Source organism: Haliotis cracherodii, unplaced genomic scaffold, assembly GCF_022045235.1.
Source record: "Haliotis cracherodii isolate W230 unplaced genomic scaffold, xgHalCrac1.p SCAF_11, whole genome shotgun sequence".
NCBI lineage: Eukaryota > Metazoa > Mollusca > Gastropoda > Lepetellida > Haliotidae > Haliotis > Haliotis cracherodii.
In genome coordinates, this window is record NW_027266266.1 from 13873558 (window position 1) to 13895733 (window position 22176).

At 40.1% G+C, this 22176-nt stretch overlaps 1 protein-coding gene across 3 annotated transcripts in view; it reads right to left on the reverse strand.

Annotated features, from left to right (window-relative positions):
• Positions 1 to 22176, reverse strand: part of LOC139456240 (cyclic nucleotide-gated channel alpha-2-like) — a 126837-nt gene that overhangs the window by 50847 nt on the left and 53814 nt on the right. Inside the window, exon 1 of one of the 3 annotated variants that reach the window (XM_071237847.1) lies at positions 802 to 896. The exons of the other annotated variants lie outside the window; for them this stretch is intronic. The gene's annotated coding sequence lies outside the window, so the exon portion shown is untranslated. Of the gene's footprint in view, positions 1 to 801; positions 897 to 22176 lie in introns of those variants that run through there. 3 annotated transcript variants of the gene reach the window in all.

Genomic DNA, 22176 nt, shown 5'->3' on the forward strand with positions numbered 1-22176 from the left:
CTTTATATGAGTGTCCCACATTTAAATTATTAAGCGTGGTGTTCTTTAGAGATACCTTTAAATGAGTGTCCCACATTTAAATTATTAAGCGTGGTGTTCTTTAGAGATACCTTTAAATGAGTGTCCCACATTAGTTGGACTTTGAACGTGCAGCTCACAATGCCGTGACTGATGTATTTCCTGGGACATTAGTTAGAGGGTGTTTCTTTCACTTCACCCAATGTTATTCAAGTTTCTTGTTATGCAATTTAAACTATAATGTAATTCAGAGACATTACGCATGCCTGCACACTTAGAATGTTATTCAAGCTTCTTGTTATGCAATTTAAACTATAATGTAATTCAGAGAAATTACGCATGCCTGCACACTTTGACGAAAACAACTGCACATACACAGCCCGGATGTGATGCAGTGAGGCTGCAACGTTCCCACAACTACTTGTGTGCAACGACTTCGGTATGTGCTACCCCCCAGAGATAACATTAACATACACACTTAAACTCACTATAAACTCATAGACACCAACAGGCATTTATCATGAAACATACAACTGCGCAGTTGGTGATCATGAAACGTAAACGATACCCAAAATTGTTTAAGCTGAAAACGCCCAGCCGACAGGTAGCAAACAAAGTAACGATTTAAGCTTATTTCTCAGAAAAAACACCTGTTTGACCACCCGATCCCGTTAGTCGCCTCTTACGACAAGCATAGTCGCCTTTTTCGGCAAGCATGGGTTGCTGAAGACCATTTCTACCCCGGATCTTCAGATGTGACATGTCTGGGACTTAGCTACTTACCGGGCCAGTCCAATGTCCGTATACCTTCTCGTCTGCCTCCTTGGAGGCATTTCAGCGTGTGCTTAGCTCAAGGCAGGCAAACAAATAACCTTCTTGTGGATACCCGCCCACGTAGGAATATACGGTAATGAAAACGCCGTTAAAGCAGCTAAACTATCCCTCAAAATCCCAGAAATAAGCTTAAACTTACCCATCTCAAAATCAGAAATTAAAAGTGTAAACAAGCAAAAAATCACAAAAAATGGCATAACCTATATCTAAACTCAAATAGCCAAATCATAAAAGTGCTCAGCAAACCACTAACCAAACCAAAAATTCTCCATCCATCCAAAAAAATCGACAGAGTAATCACTAAACTCCAAACAGGACACACCAACCTAAATAACCACCTAAAAAAATTAAAAAAACACACTACAGGTAACTGCCCACACAAGGTCTGGTGATGGACTATAAGGAAGATGACGAGGTGAAGAAGCTGGTGAGAAGAGCTGCTGCCCTCCCTCTACTACCTCGTGACAAAGTGGATGATGTGTGGCTTGATGCCATTGCTGACTCTCCTGCTGGCCCTAAAGTGACTGCCTTCATGGACTACGTGACAACCAGTTGGGTTCAAGGAGGGGCCTTCATGCCAGAGATTTTGAACCATTTCGAAAACCAAGGCCACCGTACCAACAATCACCTTGAAGTGTGGCACAACAAGATAAAGAAACTTGCCAAGAAGTGCCACCCGAACATCTAGGAGGTAGTGAAGCTATTTCAGCGAGAGCAGTCACTCAAAGAGGTTGCAGTCCTGAGACTCTCTCACCAGTGGTCAGAACCTTCACGAAGAAAGAAGTACAAGGCAATCGATGCACGTATTGCGTCCCTCAAGATCCAGCTCCTGAACCAACACCTGAGTGAGATGGAATATGCTGACCACGTGGGCGACCTCCTTCATCTGCAGTAATGACATTAAATGCATTATGATATTCATATGCTATTCATATTCATCAATGTAAAGTTTTGATGAATATGTTATCCTTGTTGAATAAAAAATGAGAAAACAAGACTTGTTTTGTTATATACGGTAACCTGTTGGAATCACAAAGCATGTTTTGACAGCATAGCCGCGAGAGCCACATTATACAATCACGCAACCATAACCATTGCCGCGAGAGCCACATCAATTTGGGCTATCTATTTTCGAAATGTGGCTTTGCCGGCCTGTAACCGGCTGACGGCAGCTGGTTGTATACAAGCAGATAAATTCACCACTTAATTAACAAAAACAAACATTTCAAATGTAACACCTGTAATTTTCTAGGGGAATTAAACAGTCCATAACATTCCTGGAATTACTCTTATATTTTGGAAGGATTCATTAAAATATTTAATGTATCTTGATCAATTAGATGTAGGTTTAAGAGATAGTTTTAACGGACATTGATTTATTGGGACCACACTTACATTCTTGAAAGGTAGTGAGATATCGATTGTGTGAGACAGTATATGTTAAGGAGTAAGCAATGGCTGTGTCATACAACTGATATGTCCTGGCGTTTTGCGCAGAAATTATTTGCTGAAGATGCATTTGTTACAGGAGTACAAAGGAAATCTAAAACGCTCGACGCAAGTGAAAAAACAGTCTCCATTATGTGCCAAAACACATTCCGACCCGTGAAGGTCCGGGGTAGAATAGGTCTTCAGCAACCCATGCTTTCCGTAAAAGGCGACTATGCTTGTCGTAAGAGGCGACAAACAGGATCGGGTGGTCAGGCTCGCTGACTTGGTTTATGCATATCATCGATCCCAATTGCGTGGATTGATGCTCATGATGTCAATCACTGGATTGTCTGGTCCAGACTCGATTATTTACAGACCGCCGTTATATAGTTGGAATATTGCTGAGTGCGGCGTTAAACAACAAACAAACAAACAAACATAAAATATTTAGTATTAGGTTAAAACTATATGGATTTTGAATAGATAACACCTTTCATGTTTATAATACGAATACTCCTCATTCCGGTATGACCCACTCTTGAGACTTTTCCGAAATGTTCCAAATTTTATGATTGTTCATAGGACCAGACAATATATAGCATCTATGGTCTGCGAAAGTGTTAGATGCCACAAAAATCAAACAGAACGTTTATGAAAAAGCTTATTGCAACAAACAGTAACAGCGGGCAGTTTAGGTTTCAACGGTCTGGAAACATGTCTGTATTAATGAGAAGCAGACATCTTGATCATAGGCGTTATTAAAGGAAGGTAGCGAGCGATAACCAAAGGCTATAAGAAATAAAAGGACACGTGACCTAAATACATCTGCACGCGACACTCGTGTTGCACAACAGTTCAGACAGACGTGTAAAAAAAGTGATGCTAAAAATATCATGATAATGTAACCATCGTTTCGGGTGTAAGCAGCGCGTGGAATGGACGCTTGATGATTACCTTTATTGAGAGAAACACGTGTTACTTTCTCGAGATAACTTGAGGTCGTTTATTGTCAGTTCAATTCACATTTGTCATGGGAATTATTAGAATGACCAGTCTCGGTTAACTGGGTAAGCAGATTCCAGGAGTAAAAAGCAAAGTAGTGGTGAAAATGATGTGAATGGATCATTGAAAATGATGTGAATGGATAATTGAAAATGATGTGAATGGATCATTGAAGATGATGTGAATGGATCATTGAAAATGATGTGAATGGATAATTGAAAATGATGTGAATGGATCATTGAAAATGATGTGAATGGATAATTGAAAATGAGCGGTGACACACCAAGTGGTCGAGAATAGTATACCTACCGGTGTCACTGGCCATGGCCACTCACACAATATGCATTCTTATTACAAAAGAATATGTCCACATATGTCTTGTTTGACATACACATGTCACAATGCATCTAACTGGAACAACGGGAAAAAACATTTTGGGTTTCTTGGTTTTAGCCTTTGGGTTATAATTACGAACGTACTCTTGTGAATCTTGGACTTCAAGGATGTGTTCCCCAAGGCAATTAAATAGGTAAATGTGGTCAAATGGCAGTGAATCATTACACATGCTGCTTTCCGAAATTGGTAGGAAAATGTGTTACATGTGGTTATCAATTCCACATTTCAGTCATCCTTATCAATTAATGGTAATCCGATAATCTATATAGAACCAAATAACCACTGATCATTAAATCCATCAGTTCCTTCTTCATCCGCCTGCCAATCCATCTATTCCCATCTCGCAGCCTCCCCCACTCAATCAATTAATCCATTCGTTGATTCAGAGGAGGGCGACATCGGTACTTACAGGGTGCATCCTCTTCAATAACGGTGTGCCTGATTGTCGTGATCACTGGTACCGGGTCATGACATCAAGCGTGTCAAAGAAATGGCATTCTACACTGTTCCATTTACTGAGACACACTGCTTCCCATCTGGAATGTATCTTGATCAATTAGATGTAGGTTTAAGAGATAGTTTTAACGGACATTGATTTATTGGGAACACACTTACATTCTTGAAAGGTAGTGAGATATCGATTGTGTACTGGGACAGAATATGTTAAGTAGTAAGCAATGGCTGTGTCATACAACTGATATGTCCAGGCGTTATGCGCAGAAATTATTTGCTAAAGATGTATTTGTTACAGGGGTACAACGGAAATCTAGAACACTCGACGCCAGAGGAAAATCAGTCTCCATTATGTGCCAAAACACATTCCGACCCGTGAAGATTCCGGAGTAGAATAGGTCTTCAGCATGCTTGCGTCTTGAGGCCTTCGCCCAAGTATTTCTTCAACAGGACACTTGATAACAAGGAAGACATAGTTGTTGATATTACATCTTCACGAAGCAAGGGCATTAACTGACTGTAAAAGTCCAGTTTCCATCCTTGCTGGAATAGGCGGGAAATTCCGGAGTTACATTTTGGCTGGACTAACGAGTCTATGCATAGTCCAATCAAATCGCGTGTGGAACTAGACGTCCGGTTCGCAAACAACATGGATTTCAACCTGCAGAGTTCGGTCGACTGCAGGGTTTGCAAAGCATGTGTAACGCCAACTGGGCGTCGACAGTTATTTTGCAAATCTTTTCATGTTTTTAATGATGGTGCTCACTTGATTTGATGCACTTCGCGAGGTAAGACCAGTTTCCTTACAATACAGATCTTGATTATCGATCAGATCGTCTTGACTGGGCGCTGCAAGTTGGTTTGAAGCAGATGCAAGTGATATTAGAGGTGGACCCAGTTTCTGGAGTGCCCAAGGGACGCAACTTTTCACAGCGCATTGCGGCGTCTTAGGCGACTGAGCACCCGTTCAATCTTATGTAAGCTATAAGCGTACACACGCCGAAGACCCGGGTTCGATTCCCGACATAGGTACAATTTGTGAAGCCCATTTCTGGTGTCCCCCGTCGTGATATTGCTGGAATATTGCTAAAAACGGCGTAAAACCATACTCACTAACTATTAGTGAACAGTGGTCACTCACTTTTATTAAAGAGCTTTTATAACCGATAACCTCTTAGATACAGGTGAATATGTGTCTAAGTGCTTATAGCAGTATTTCAGAAATATGACGGCGACGAGATTTGGTATCCAAATATAGTACTCGAGCGCAGAGTTGAACTCTGGCGATCCTCGCTTTGTCCATGGGACTACCCATTGTCCTTTAAAACAAAATATTTAAAAAATAAATTTCAACACATGTCCATGTCGTGCTCAGTGTTTATCTCGCCAGTAATGTTGAATTTTTGATTTCCTGTTGTATTGTTATGCATAAGATTAAGGGGTAAGAAATGTTGTATGTAACTTTGTTTATCAACTCAATCTAAACCATGTCCTAATGTAATTGGCTCTTTACTCAACAGGAGGAAATTAGTGCCGTAAATATCATATAATACATATAAATCAAATCACCAGTCATATTCAGCTGTAAAAGAGTTATAATATTGGAGTTGCGAACTATACAGCCAGTCTTTTTCAGTCAAAGAAAAAGGGACAGTTGTCATTCATTTAAAATGTAAAAAATAAATTTTATAATAACATTATAAAGTTTTACGTAACTTTACCCTTTTCCATTTCATTTCCCCTGGGCCACAACTGTCAAATAGGTTCTGTATGAGAGCGAAAAATGGACGCGCAATTACCAAAAACAACGGCTTGGATGCAGGGATTATATAATTATGAACACGCGAAGATGTCTCTTCTTTCGGCTTTCAGTTTAGAATAACAATTATAATACCAGAATTGGAAATCACAACAAAACTAATATGCACAGGCGGAGTGTGTGAGAGGTGTTCATGTCCCCTTCCAAAGGAACAGTGAAGACCAGAGAGCTTCCATTTCATCCATGAACAGATGACAAGCATTCCGCATCAAAACGAAAAGCTGAGACAAGTTGTCGCGATTGAGAACTTACAGAGCAAGGAGATTAGTAACACGAGCTGCCCTGAGCTTTATTCAGATCACGTGGTCACACACGTGAGACGCACCTGTCATTTTCAATCTTTCACTGTCAATGTAGGTATTGTAAGACTGAAAACACATCTGTATAACTTGAAATATCAACCGTCTTGCTGTCATTTTTTAACTTGTCAACTAGCTAATGGGGTCAAACGAACAGTTTGGTTATCGGATTGTGTAACATCTTGTATGGATTTCATATAATAAAATAATCAAATTTGGGAACAACAACGAGTTATGTATTTTTCAGTCAGTGAAAGCAGAAAAGTCCAATGGTTATTCGGAAGCATCCTGGAAATATGAATGGTTTTAGTTTGTGACTGGCGATCTATAGCTCATTTTTAACTTGTATTGTTACTTATGGTGTTATATTTTAATGGTTATCTGCTAGTTTTAAATAAAATCTGTGATAAATCTAGTTGTTTTACTGTCCTTCGACGACAGGTTTTTATAGTCTAAATATACCCATTTTGAATATAGTACTTTTTCTCGTCATGATGTGACGTTAAATGTCAACTCATTCACTCACTCACTAGTTCTGGATACATTCCAACCATGTCCCTGAATTCATTACTTTGTTGGCTATGACATTGTTGATACAGCCAGATCAGGGTGTAGGAGTGGCAGATATTGTTATCGTCGTGGAATCAGCTTCATGATTTAGTGCACTTGGCAATTTATGATGTCTGTACTGCTTGTCCAAGAAGGTACCATCCACAGTCAATATGGTGGAGATGTTACATCTTCATCCTTTTTAACCAGATGTGCCGTTGTCCATTTTGGACCAACTGCTTGATATTCTGGCTGAGGGCGAGGTTGGTTCGGGTAATATTTTGAAAATATATTTTGTTCCAGTAATAAATAATTTTGCCTCAGGTTTAGAAACAACAAGAAAAAGTATTCGTTGGACATGCTGGATGTAATAAAGAAAATGAAAGACACAACATTGTTCGTTTCTTTTCAGAGACAAATATGTATGCTTTTGAAGCATTGAGCGAAAACATTTCCCGTCCCAGGCCCAAGGGATATTAAGTGATCAGTCCCTGAACAACCACAGATATACATTGTCACTGAACGAGGGGTCACTATTGTTCCTTAATGTACCAACATTCTATCACAAGCAAACATCCTATTGAATAATAAATAATGTCAGCTTAATTTTCATGCCCTTTCTGGGAATATTTATTGTTTTTAAAAAATAGAGAATCACCGAAACACAGAACTTTGTCTTGTGACATTGTTCTTGCTATTAGAGATGCAAGTATGCTGAAAGAATCAGCATCACAAACCTATCAGAATCCCGCCTCGATTTCCAATATTGTATCTTCGCTCTACTGTCATAAATAAACCCATCCGTGAACTAAGCTTCACTTCCCCACCATCGCAATCACTCTTATCTCCAGCTTTGCACAGAATCTCTCCCGCCCATAAGCTTAAACTCAACAACCAATCAAAATTACACTTCTGGGCGAAAGTTCTCCATACATCTTATTTCAAAATTGTCTCGTACGAGCGAGTTCTTATACATTTTAAATAATCTGAATATAGTGATGAATCTTTTAGGGAGTAAAAATATTTCCTGATTATAATGAAACGGTGAGTGAAAGTATTATGCTATCAGGCATTCCCGAACGAACGAACGTACGAACGAATTAGTTTTCTCCAGAGAACTGAAGAGTTTGAAGGGGTACGCAAGAAAACGACTCCAGTACTGATGATATCGCCTCTTGTGTCAATCCTGAAAGAACAGGGTATTTAGATTGGATAGCTGTTGTTCAAACCGAACTCAACACTGAACTATTGGGGCGAATGGATCCAGGGTATTTATGAAATTAGAATGGAGATATAATACCCTGAATAACCGAGGATGCTGACTCCTAAATAGTCATCAACAGATCGGCCAAGCGGTAAAGTCGACTCGCACGTTTCTATGGTCTAAAAAGGACCGATTGGTAACTGTTACCGTTGAGAATTCGGTGGCCGTCCAAAACATAAAATATCTCAGTTCGAATTATTATATTTCACGTAGATCTCTCTCTCTCTCTCTCTCTCTCTCTCTCTCTCTCCTCTCTCTCTCTCTCTCTCTCTCTTTAGTGATCCATGCATACAATTTTCACCTCTAATGCGCCTTTAATGTCCAAAGGGGTCTGGAATTATTATATTTCACGTAGCTCTCTCTCTCTCTTTAGTGATCCATGCATACAATTTTCACCTCTAATGCGCCTTTAATGCCCAAAGGGTCCTGGAATTATTATATTTCACGTATCTCTCTCTCTCTCTCTCTCTCTCTCTTTTTTTTTTTTTAGTGATCCATGCATACAATTTTCACCACTAATGCGCCTTTAATGCCCAAAGGGTTCTGTTTATGGCAGACAATCGAGACTGACTATTCTCTGGCCTTGACGTATTATACATACGAAAATAGACCTTGTTCAAAATAATAATACCTACTGCCACATCAGGAGTTAGTCGGCCAGGATTAGACTTCCAGACACGTATATATCTACATAATGGGTTTTGTTGTTCTGCGTAGGAAGCTTTCTCCTTAACTGATCAAAGAATTCCTATGTACATAAAATCTATTAAAATCATTCTACCGTTAAAGTTGAAAATAGCCTCTAGTTTTTGATAAGTTATGACGAAATATACTCATTGGCATTTCAAATGTTTCGCTCAGAAAAAGCACTAAAATAGCAATCGTTATTGGCAAGATTATACTGACTATCGTATAATTGGCATTGGCAGAAGAACCTGATTTCTGTCACACGTAAACTCACTGACATTGATTGCTGTACGAATCTTCGATGTAAATTTCCTTTCCCAGAAGTTAACACAGGTCAAGCCAAGCGCTAAAACCAATTCTTTCTACACAGAAACTACATTAATACACAAGATCATTTGCCTTAATTTCGGCCACTTTTCTCGTTGCTTCTTGTTAATGAATAATCCTTCAATATTCCAGAATCTCTGATTCTTGGTCACTTTTTCAACTCTTGTCCAATTTGCACAGTTTTCACAAAAGCTTGGATCGATGGAAATATTTATGGTTGATTTTCTCAATATGAAAATCTGAAGATGGAGTAATTTTTAAAAATTATGCTGTCGGTTCAATCGAGTTTTTGGCTGGAGTAAATGCCCCGCTGTTTGATGTTGCCCCGAATCATGGCTTATGATTTAGACTGAGTTATGATCAAACACAATCTGCTTTGGGACACTCTTTTCCAAGTTGAATGAGGATACAGGCGGTACTGACTGCACGTATTCACAAGGAAGGTCGTCTTCTCTGTATGAATTGTCTGGCAAATGCAGACAGCGTACTGATTACTCACAACTCTGAAACATTCTTCAAAGAACTCATAGAAGACAAAGAACATTGGAGTAGGCTTGTCTTAAACGTGACAAACTGTACACATATTATGAGTTGGTATTATTTGAATAGAAAAGTTAGTTTCCTTCGTGATCAGATGACCGCGTTCTACAAAAACAACCATCTCTTCAAATATTATACAACGGCAATCCAACGGGTTCACAAGAAATAACACTTCAGATAATGTTGACCCTCGAATCATTCTGGTGATACTAGGCGCTTGGGGAGATATCTCGGGTGTACGAACCATCAAAGCAGCGCTGCGAAGCATAGCTCAACTTCGTGTTTGACAAGCTAACATCCCAAGCCACAAGTGCCACGATTATATTTTGCATCTTTTTAAATAAATATTTAGTTGCCTAGGTTTTACACCAACTGCCTTTGATCTTCAAGAAACTGCATTGTATGCAAAATATACGTCTTACCAGATTGTCTTAAAGCCACGTGAAGACTAGTTTAGTCATCGATAAATAAATCAATATTATATCAATATGTTAATCCTTCTAAGGGTTAACAAAATACGTCATATCAATATAAATCTTTCTAAGGGTTACCTATAAAAAAGACGTGAAATCAATGTATAAATCCCTCTAAGGGTTAAATGTAAACGAACGCCATTATCAAAATATATATCCTTCTAAGGGTTAGATGTAAACAAACGCCATTATCAAAATATATATCCTTCTAATGGTTACCTATAAAAATACGTCATTATCAATATATAAATCCTTCTAAGGGGTACCTATAAAAAGACGTCATTATCAATATATAAATCCTTCTAAGGGGTACCTATAAAAATACGTCATTATCAATGTATAAATCCTACTAAGGGGTACCTATAAAAAGACGTCATTATCAATATATATATCATTCTAAGGGTTACCTCCACATTACCATTTGACGTCATTATACAGGCAGCTTCAATGGAAGTGCCCACAGGGTAATCGAATCCGAATCTTAACTAGGGATGACGAGCAAATGCTTCGTCCGATAGGCAACACCATCAACCTTAAAGCAGGTGCATTACATGACTGAACACATCAGCGTCAAATATGAACTGAGGTGCACGGTTCTTCACAAATGAAGCCAACATGTCTGCGGACTTCAGATGTATTGTGACTCAAAGCAATAGACGTCAGTCAGACATACAAGGACAAAATGATGTACAGCGGTCATTGAGCCCTTATCGACTTTTACAAGAACATTACGCCGGATAACTATTTAATGAGTGTTTTCGAACACACAAAACATCAATGTGTATTGACTATACACATTCAAAGACTAACGTCTTTGATCTCCCAAGTGTAAAATTCTTCTCATTGTTCTCTTCTTCTGTAAACATCTCTTGAAGGCTCTGTAACCACCTTGTCAATAAGCACAACTCGAAGAAAAAGGAAGTAATTGATAACGAGTGCGTGAGGCACTTTTGCAAGGTCTCTCTTATTGGAAATCAATATCATATTTGGTGTTCTACAGGGTGTGCTATACAGATTTCATCGTTAACTTCATATGCAACCGCTGGCATGAAAAGAAAGCAAGGACACTCAAATGAACCTTTGTCTTTAACCACTAAACCCTTTTTGATGCTCAAATTCTTTTCAAGATTTTGATATTATAACTTTTTAAGGGAATACTGCTTTTTTCTTGTCATCGAAGTAATTTTGAGCATGAATTGTTTACAGACACTACTGACAAAACTACGTCAGCACGACGGTGATCACCGTATACAGCCATACTGACAACACCGTCTACAGACACTACTGACAACACCGTACACATACACTACTGACAACACCGTATAATACAACTATCTCAGATGCAGACAGGGCACTAGCCCTTAACACCGGGGACCAAATAAGCACTAGTATGTGATTCTATTTGTATTGCCTAAGTAGGAATCCGTGAACCAGCCTCTATTTACAGAGAAAGGAAAAAAACACAATTCACAATCCCAGTTCTAATTATATTATAATAATATTTGTTTTTTAGCCGTGTTTCAACAATATCACGGCGTTGGACACCAGAAATCGGATTCACACATTGTACCCATGCGAGGAAACAAACCCCGGCATTGGCGTGATGAGCAAACGCTTTCACCACTTGGCTTCTTTACCGCCCCCAAAAGAAGAACTTATGTAATAAACCCACCTTTTCAGATATGCTTATTATTTCGTGCACTATGTATATTCTTTACCTTAGTGACACTAAACCGAATATCTGGTATTATTTTACGTTATGCATTATACGCCATAAGAGTAGTTATGCGGACCCTTGAAGATCCGGGGTAGAATAGGTCTTCAGCAACCTATGCTTGTCGTGAAGGGCGACTATGCTTGTCGTAAGAGGCGACTAACGGGATCGGATGCTCAGGCTCGCTGACTTGGTCGATGCATGTCATTATAGCCCACTTGCGTGGATTGATGTTCATGATGTCAATCAGTGGACTGACTGGTCAAGACTCGATTATTTACATACCGCCGTCGTAAAGCTTGATTATTGCCGAGTGCGGCGTTAAACAACAAAGTAGTTATGCAAGTACCCTACCTGACATGACAATGTCGGTAATATGAATATGAATATCCCCCGTATATCTTCTGAGACGTATAACAGACACATCCAGTTAATAATAGTCTGGATCCATGCAGTGTAAACTCTGTGATTTCTCTTAGCTTGCTGTGTTGCTCCGACCTTTTAATCAGGCTGACCGGAAGTTCTACTGCTAGGGAGAATTCATTATTTTCTTTGAAACTAGAAGCCCAGCCACGTGACATCGCATCGAACTCCTAATGAATACTGCACTGGCGGCCTCACATCTAGTCACATCTAGTCACATGTTTGACAATACAGGCACAAACTAACAGTGTTATAGGAAATATTTCTGTTGCATTGCACCAGCTCGGTGAAAATAATGAATTCTCCCTAGCAGTAGAACACCCTGAAGCAATGCCGAATTAAAGATGGCGTCAAGTGGGGAAATGTCGATTCGTAGAGTAAAGGAGCAGATAACTATTTTGGCGATGGGAGTTTTAATTACACCATGCCCTGTCCACGAATTATTGGCAATGTCGACCTAGATACTGAATGGCAGTGAGAAGAGATCATTTCACGGTGTACACGTCTTGGTGTCCCAAGACTCTATTGCTGCTCATGTTGAATATCCGTCATTATCTTACCTCATTAGGTGGAAGTGACAAATCAATACAGTCAATAGTTCTTAACGTGATTTCCAAGCACCCCTCGCCAGTACACACCGTAGAAGAAATAGAGCAGGCTTAGCAATGTACTGAAAGTAGTGATGAAATTGAGAAAAATGAAACTCGTGTGGATTGAGTTTCAGGGGATGTTTGATTTGTTCTCGGTGGCGTCGATGTCCGGAATAATGGGATTACGGATTAGCGAGGTTCCGAAATAATGAGTTGGAGGTGAGGTGAAATAGTGTTTAACGTCGTATGCAAGGTTATTGTGCGTATATAGCTACGTGCACGTGTGTGTATGCTGTCTCCGAGCCGTGCAGTCCTTGTGAAGAGAGGTGTGTGTGTGTGTGTGCGCTCGCGTGTACTCGTCCAGGCCCATGCTGGTTCAATAGTGTTCGCCCACTGAGATACCATGTTACAGTTTCACATCGATAACACACTCAGACACAGTGTACTGACCAGTCCTTGTTTTAGCCCCTTAAAGTCCAGCGTTTCAAACACAAATATATCAGATTTGGAACAAGCAGCTTAACGTTTCTACGATTTAATTCAACATTTCTCTACATGACAAAGCTAAAAGTATCCCCCCCCCAAAAAAAAAATATATAAAAAAATAATTTGAAACCATTGTCTCAATATACAGTTGAAAAAAACAGTGTTTATGTTTATGATGATGGTTAAACAGTCAACCCTCGCTATAAGCTCATGTTCTGTTTGTTGATTAACGTTGCTCTCAGAAAAAACCATGCATTACAGATTGCATGTAATCGCGTCTAGACCAGACAAACAAGTGATTGACATCATTAATGTGACCACAGGTGATCAACCAAATCACGGAGCCTGACCACTCGACCCACGTGATCGCCTCGTAATGTTACTGGTAATGGTTCAAGGCATGAAACTGACCAAATACTATTGATCTCTTTAGAAACAATAGCCTATGCTGTCTTCATGTCCCTCATATGTGATTTGTTTGCTTGTATGTTGTTTGACGCCGCACTCAGATGTTTGTGATGGATACAACCGGTGGGACAGGATGCGCTCACCTTTTACCTGGTATCATAATTATTTGATGGTGATTCATAAACGCAGCTCGGAACCGTACAATGGACTCTGTTTTAGTACAGATTATTTCAGATTTCTGCTTTCGGCAGGGGGCACGGGCGCCTTGATTCGCTGTGTGGGGTTGTCCCTTGGGCACACCAGAAACCTATGATTGTGGGTTCGAATCCCGGTTTGCCCCGATTATGTTTCTAGTTTTTTTCGCCACCATACCCGTGCTCGTGGGTTTCTCCGAAGTGGTAAACGTCTGAGATCTGCATCACATCGGGCTTTCTTCCCACATTAAGCTGACACGCCGTGATATGACTGGAATACTGTTAAAAGCGTCGTCAAACCCAACTCACTAACTCACTCACTCTGCTTTCGGCACATATTTCTTAGGAATAGAGAAAGGGTTTTGTAGCATTTATTATTTTGCTGCTTTCATTTCAAACTATGTTTGATAATTGAATATATTACACCGTTAGGGGGCACGGGTGGCCCAGTCGTCTAAGGCGCCGCGATTCGCTGATGCGTTAAACCCAACTCACTCACTCACTATTACAACGTTATACACAGATGGCAGTTTCCCCCGCACCGGCATGCACTGTGTTGATGTCTATGGTTGTAACATTCCCATTCCTCGCAGTGTCTTCTTCCCAGCGGAAAACAATCGGCCAGTAACCTTGATTAATTAATTTGAGAAAAAACCAATCACGTCGCGGGCTCATACATCGAAATACGAAATATCAACATCAGAGAATATTAGTCATTATTATAAGGAATTTATTACCATTTTCCAACGAAACATATCCTCTGAGCGCAAACGTTAAAATAGTGGTGAAAATTATATGAATGCATCACTGAAAATCACCAGGTGTTCGAGAATAGAGCAAGCATGCCCTGCCCCACCGATAGCATCCATCACTCACATATGTAATTTGCATAAAAACCTTGTACCACACAGCAGTATATGGGCCTGCCATGCAACGCTAGCCTGTTAGCAAACCAGATGATATTGTGATGGACCAGAAATCCCGTTATAAACCTTTGCATATGCATTGATATTGCTTCTGGATTGTGTAGGGTCTTATCTCTAAAATATGTTTCAGTTTATAACTCTGTCTTGTCGAACCATCAAATACGCTCATAAGATCCTTTTAGAACATATATCACCGGTTTTATAGTTTTTGAAGGTTTTTTGACACTGTGAGTACGTGTTCTGTCATAAGGTCTTCAGGTATCATTTTATCTGCCAAGGCTTCTTATTTCAGAAGACGTGCATATGCATCATAAAATTGCAGCTGACGGGAACTCTGTTTGCAGCCTTGCCAGACTCTCTGGAAATGCAGATACTGGTGTCTGTTTTGTCGTTAAGCGCTGAAAGGGAACCATATGCTTCTTGTTGTCAAACTAAACTGATACACAAAAAAGACAAAAACCCTTTCGATAATCATAAGAAATCCAACCATGGGTCCATTTTTCTACACAAACTATAAACACGTATTCATAAATCAATATCAAATAGTAATGATAATAGGGGTTCGCGAAAAGGTGAGCGTATACGGTCCCATAGGTGGTACCCGTCACAAACACATGCAAAGGCAAATCAATTGTTCACATGCAAAAATACGGGAACATATGGTACAAGGAAATTAGGGAATGGACATTTTTATGGACAAACGTTGAAGTGTCCTTCAAATGTCTACCATTGAATATTTTGAATGCTTTACTGGGGCCTTGATTATTGTAACCCTGTTCAAACGACATCAAGATGCTCCAATCTACCTGAAAAGTTTTGAAATGTAAACATAAAATCCTGATAATGATGGCAACAGAAACCGATGATCAGCGAAGATTGAGTCTTTTGAAAATATATTCTGGTCTGAAAAAATGAGCTTTGAACATCCCCTCAATCTAATTGTGGACAGCACCCATCTACCGAGGTTGACCTGGGAGCATTCATAAAGCTATCTATTGACAGAAGATTACATGAAACTGATGAGTAATGGACACTACTGCAGCCCTTTTGGAAAATCAATAGATTGTGAAATCCGCATGCAATGAACAAGTTGGTATTAGAAACCGTTGCATTTCTGTAACATCCATCTTGTCTGATGCTTGCTCGTTTCTTATCTGCCCATGCAGTGCAGTGTCAAGCATTCATCAGATAGGAATCCTAATATATGTCATAGGTGATAACTAATTTTTCTGTTATATATTGGGGATTGTATCTTTGATTGATAGTCATGTCAATATGTCGTTACAAAGCTACACATACGGTTGATAACGTATTCATCTTCATATTCATTTACAAGTGCTTAAACATATTGCGGAAGTGATAAATAACTGTTAAATTCACATCAAACATTTCCTGCATGTGTCATCGGTTCAGTTGATAATTTTGTGTTGACGGCATGTAACGTCATCCATTAATTGTACCTAACAACACATAAGTGTGGAGGATGTGAAATATTTACTACGTTGGTACTTATTTAAAGTATCTGTTTGAGAAGGTGGCCTTCGAGGCCGGTTTCACCCCAAGCTTGTACAAATCATTGATTTTATTATACATACGTGACTTATCACTTCGAATCTCAGTTTATTTCTGTCTGGTCAAGGAGATTATTTTTTTTTCCTGTTGACTTGAAATTAAACCTTACATATGTTTACAAACGTAAGAAGGTTCTGTTGATAAAAAGATACTTTCTTTACCGCAGTTTTCTCGGAGATGCCCTGCCAGTCCCAATCTCCTTCATCAGTAGTACTGTAGTGTGATCAATCACTGGTGGAAACGACCAGTCTCGGTCTTTATAGATGTAGATAAGAAAGGACTTTTCATGGTTATTGCAAATTCCCGATCAGTCAATCGAGGAAACAATTAACTGAAGTTTACGTAACGTTAGGTGGTGAGGTTTAAACCATGTAAGATTATTGCAGTTATATAGCGACGTCCTTACACGTGTGTATGTGTGTGTGTGTGTGTGTGTGTGTGTGTGTGTGTGTGTGTGAGAGAGAGAGAGTGTGTGTGTGTGTGTGTGTGTGTGTGTGTGTGTGCGGCTGCTTGTACTAGTCCGAACTGATGCTGATATATAGTCCTAGCACACTGAGATACCATGCCGCAGTTTAACATGACTACCCCAGTCAGACACAGAGTAAACTGACTCCGAACCGACCAGTATCAATAAGTACATAGTAATGATTAATAATTTGTTTGACCTTCTGTCCTCAGTATATCCATCTTTTTATCCACCCATTCCTTCATCGATCGGATGACGTCATTCGTGATTCAAGTGACTCCCAGTAACTGTTGATGCGAACGCTGAGTGAAATAAAAGCGTTGAGTTTTCGGGTTCCATGACAGGAAGATGGCCAAATATCACATCAAGAAATTCAACTCCAATGATCTTGACACTGAGCATCCTCTGCGTAGACTGCAGCCGCCGATTTTCCGCATTATTGCTTCAGTGGTTATGTCACTGTAAGCCTGCAATCGAGTTACATACATTTCTCAGACGTCCTCGATCAAAGACGTCGGTGGATGTGATTTTTAACTAGCTTGAAACTGACCTGAAATCGACACGGACTATCTGTATGGTAATCAACAGGCATCTGTGCAACGCATGACGTAAACCTAGTGATCAGCAATGACATTATTCATGGCCTGCTTTAGTGGAAAGTCTGCTGGCAGGTTACGTGTCTGTTTCAGTGGTCAGGTGTCATTGTCTTGTCAATTTGTAATCGACATCGTTTAACTTGCGTCTTTCAACCTGATTATTAAGTAGAAAGGGGTCTTAAGCTGCAACTTATTACATCAAATTGCGGGACCAAGCTCGACACTAGCACCATACATCAAGTACCTGCTAGCTTAGTGAAACCAACAAGGGGGAATTGGATAATGCCATAGAAGTTCATTCCTACATCTCCAAAAGAGAACTGAAGCATATTTATTCATATCTGATATGTACAGACACAGTGTTCGTTAGTCTTACAACTTGCTATTAGTCTGATATAAACACAGCTTCTCAATTCAGGATTTAACAGCGTCCACAATCAATGCTTAACTGTCTCCAAATTGTAAAATGTTGGTTTAAAAGCACAAATCATTTTCATATTATATTCATATTATATCCGTAGGTCTGTCACTTAATCAAGTACATGAAGCATCTCGTAAGGAAATGTTTGAATCGGAAACAAACACGGAACATAAAAGGCACACAAACACTGCAGGCAGTGGTACATAACAGCTATTGCTTGCAATCAGTATCATGTATTATATTATATAACCGTTGCCCTTTACGTCAGATCTTCAAACACCGAATCCTCAGAGTAATTAGAAGTCTAATCAAATCACCTGTGATATAAGCTCATTTCAACACGAGCAGGATACACCCCTAGTATTGCCACAGTGACAAATGTCAACAGATTAGGAAAGGCGATCAGGCAGATATTATTCGGTTTGTTAGCATCCTGCGGTCTTTCTCCATCCTCGGAGGCTGCTTACATGGCTGGGGTCATTAGCGTGGGATTAATCAAATATCTGTCCGCTTCCCTCAAACAAACTGACTTGTCCTTCTCGTAGCTGTTCAGAGGCCACCATCGATTGACCATGTCCAGAATAGGTCTCATGGGACTGAGATGTGTTCGTATGCTGGTTCAGTAACTACCGTGACCACTTTATGGTCTTTTCAAGTGTTTACGTCTCCGGAATGCATTTACAGTGGTGTTGATTTGTAGTTTAAATCTGTAAATGATTCTCCACGCCAGCGGGAACCTTTTTCCCGCAAGTAAATAGACTGTTTGCTTGTTTCTATCTGATTACAAGTTGGCACTTAACTAGGATGGCAGATATGAAGTGTTGTTTGATTAATGCTTACAGTGCATTTGGGTTTCATGTCGTAACTATAGGCATATATATTGCAACAGATAGTCACACTTGCTGTAGGGGCGGTAGGGTAGTCTAGTAGTTAAAGCGTTCGCTCCTAACGTCGAAGACCCGGGTTCGATTCCCTACATGGGTACAATGTGTGAAGCCCATTTCTGGTGTCGCCCGTCGTGATATTGCTGGCTGCGGCGTGGAAGTCTAGTGGTAAAAGCATTCGCTCGTTACGCTGAGAGCCCGGGTTCGATTCCCCACATGGGTACAAGGCGTGAAGCTCATTTCTGATGTCGCCCGACCTGATATTCCTGGAATATTGTTGAAAGCGGCGTAAAACCATAATCACTCACTCACGTGATATGGCTGGAATATTTGCGAAAAGCAGCGGAAAACAATATTTACTCACTCACTTGTTTAAGTGTCACGTAGGGTTGTCTAAGGCGCCGCGATTCGCTGTGCAGAGTTGCGTCCCTTGGGCACGCCAGAAACCTTTGATTGTGGGTTCGAATCCTGGTTCGCCCTGATTATGTTTCTAGGTTTGTCAGCACCATACCCGTGCACCGAAGTGGTAAACGTCTGAAACCTGCATCACTTCGGGCTTTCCTCCCACATTAAGCTGACACGCCGTGATATAACTAGAATAATGTTAAAAGCGGCGATAAACCCAAACTCACTCACTCACTTAAGTCTCACGTAAACGTAGCTTCTCAATTCTGGATGTAATAGCGTCATAAACGTCATATATCAATACTTAACTGTATAAAGATGTAAAACATTGGTCTAAAAACACGCATCCACATTCAATATTATATTTCCGTATGTCTGTCACTTAATCAAGTATATGGAAACATCTCGCAGAAAACTGCAAGATGAAGGAACCATGCTGAACGACCACTCCAACACTGCAAGCACCGGTACATAACATTTGCAGCTTGTGATCAATATCACGTTGTTATATTATTTAACTGTTGCCCTTTACATACATCTCACCTAAAACGTTGTGTAATTAAAAGTCTAGTTAAACCACATGTGAACAATAGTATGAAAAGTATTGAAAAGTAAAATCGATCATAAATGGTTCTGTAGGTATGTAAAATTGTTTTATGGCAACAGTTATTCCAGACATATAAACTGGTCTTTTGTGCCTGAAACATCTTGTAACTGGATCCTGGTCGTGCCATTAATGTTTTTTCTTGTCTAATATGACAACGTAAAGTAGGGTAGTTCTATTAAAGCTTACCATGCAATTTGATTACTCTGTGAAGAAGTTAGTATACCGTCATATAAAGATTCTCACATTTCATGCTAATAACGCGCGTTCATTACTTGGAATCCTGACCATTAAGACCCACGAGTCATGTTACTGGACCGATTTCTCTCCTGGGCATTTCCGATCGTGCACACCCACCTTTCTTCCAATCTCCTGCTCAACACTGCAACCTCATGGGACGACAAGGCATTAATCAGTTGTGTTGACACTAGTACATCATTCGACTCTCCCGCTAGCATTTATGAATCTCCTAACGTATTTGGGATATACGAGATAAAATGTTATTATCACAACAACTGTTAACGTGACTTGAGTGGAACAGAAATACTAGCTGCAGTGTGGACTTTATTATTATTGTCGACCGATTGACGGCTTTTGCTTTTTATTAATTCCAAGTCATTATTTAGTATCCTGTTGTCATTATAAAACGTTTACGTGAAGCCCAGTACTAACATAACGAAATGAATGCAATTTCGTATTTTCGCTCTTTAATATTTAACACGTAATACAGTTCTATTAAATTGCTTTTCTTTCAACCCATATTCGTCCTGAAGTTTGAAATTATCGTACAACGCAAATGTTATTTAGCAATCAATCGGTTTCAATACCAACTACTGCACACTCCCTAAGACTACATTGAGGAGAGAATCAGAAAGTCCCAGGCTCATGGTTATCGGTCCTTAACTTTTCATGTCCTTAATTTGTGAAACGCCTCTGCAAACCAACAGGCTCCGTCAGCATGCAGCACCAGCCGGGAATGTCTCGTTTGATGATCTCGCGAGACTTGACGTCATTTGGCTGTTCACCACGTTACAATTGCAATCACTGAGTAAGTTTGTCATGCACCATAATAGTCCAAAACATTTTTTAAGATGTCATGTAAAAATACATTCGTTTGATCTTTGATAAAAAGAAACGTAATTAAGACATTATGGCATGATGGCGACTTGTCACGAGATGGAGATGGACGAGCAAGTGTGAAGACATGCTCCCAGGAGTTGACTTTATGAGATTTGAAATGGAAAAGAAGTTTGCCGGGATAGGAGGGAAGTACTCAGATGGTGAGACTGACGTGAACACCCCAGTATTGCGGACTGCTAAGTAAGTGCTTATCAAGCCACGGAACATACACGACCAAGCTGTACCAATCTCGTGAGGTGTCTTCGGTGTGAAAACATGGAGCTCATCGAGGGGAGACAATCTTCACATAGCAAGCTCGCGTCCCACTAAACATAAATCTAGCCATAAACGAAAACCTCAGTCAGCCTTTCCAAAACTTTGTTTGATTGACAACCATGGTTGTTGAAGACCAATTACAACCCGGATCTTCACGGGCTTTTCCAAAAATATGATCATTAGAAACGTTAAGGGAATCTGTGATGAAATTAATTGGAAGTATATTCTGTGACTATGACTTTATAGGCACCTTCATGTATTAAGGACCGCCTCAGTGGTCTCATGGCAGAATGTCCGCCCGGAGAGCGGAACTTGCGGGGTTCGATCCCCGGACGCGTCATACCAAAGTACGTTAAAAGATGGTACTTGTTGTTACCCTTCCTGGCGCTCGGCATTAAGGGGCTAAAACAAGGACAGGTCGGCTGGGAGTCAGTATACTGTGTCTGAGTGGGGTATTCATGTTAAACTGCGGTATAGTTTCTCAGTGGGTTTGCACTATAAATTCGGCATCAGTCCGGACTAGTAGAAGCAGCCACACACACACACATTTGCATACACGTCGCTATATAAGTGCAATAATCTTGGACGCAACGCTAAACCTCATTTCATTTCACCTCAACTCAAGTATGGGATAACTATGACAGGTAAGGTAGTTCAACTAATGTCCATCTCATCGATGTGGAAAAAGCAGCGAGGCGAACTAATGGTTGTCTTCTGGGCAGATCTGTCTACAACGTTGCACAAGGACCTACATAGTGGGACAAGGTCGGTGGGAAGTGCTGTTGAATTCGTGGCCAATTCGATTTAACTGTCTGAGAACTGGAACCATCGCTCTGGATATTATTCCTGAAAGGCGATTTGTCTGGAACCAGAGTTTCTTATGCATTTTAACAGTCAGTGCAGTACAGCCAAATAAAGTCTGATTCCAATACTATTGCAAGGGCGGATCCAGCTCTTGTAAAAGGAAGGATCCAAAATATCTAACTCCCCTCTCAGATAA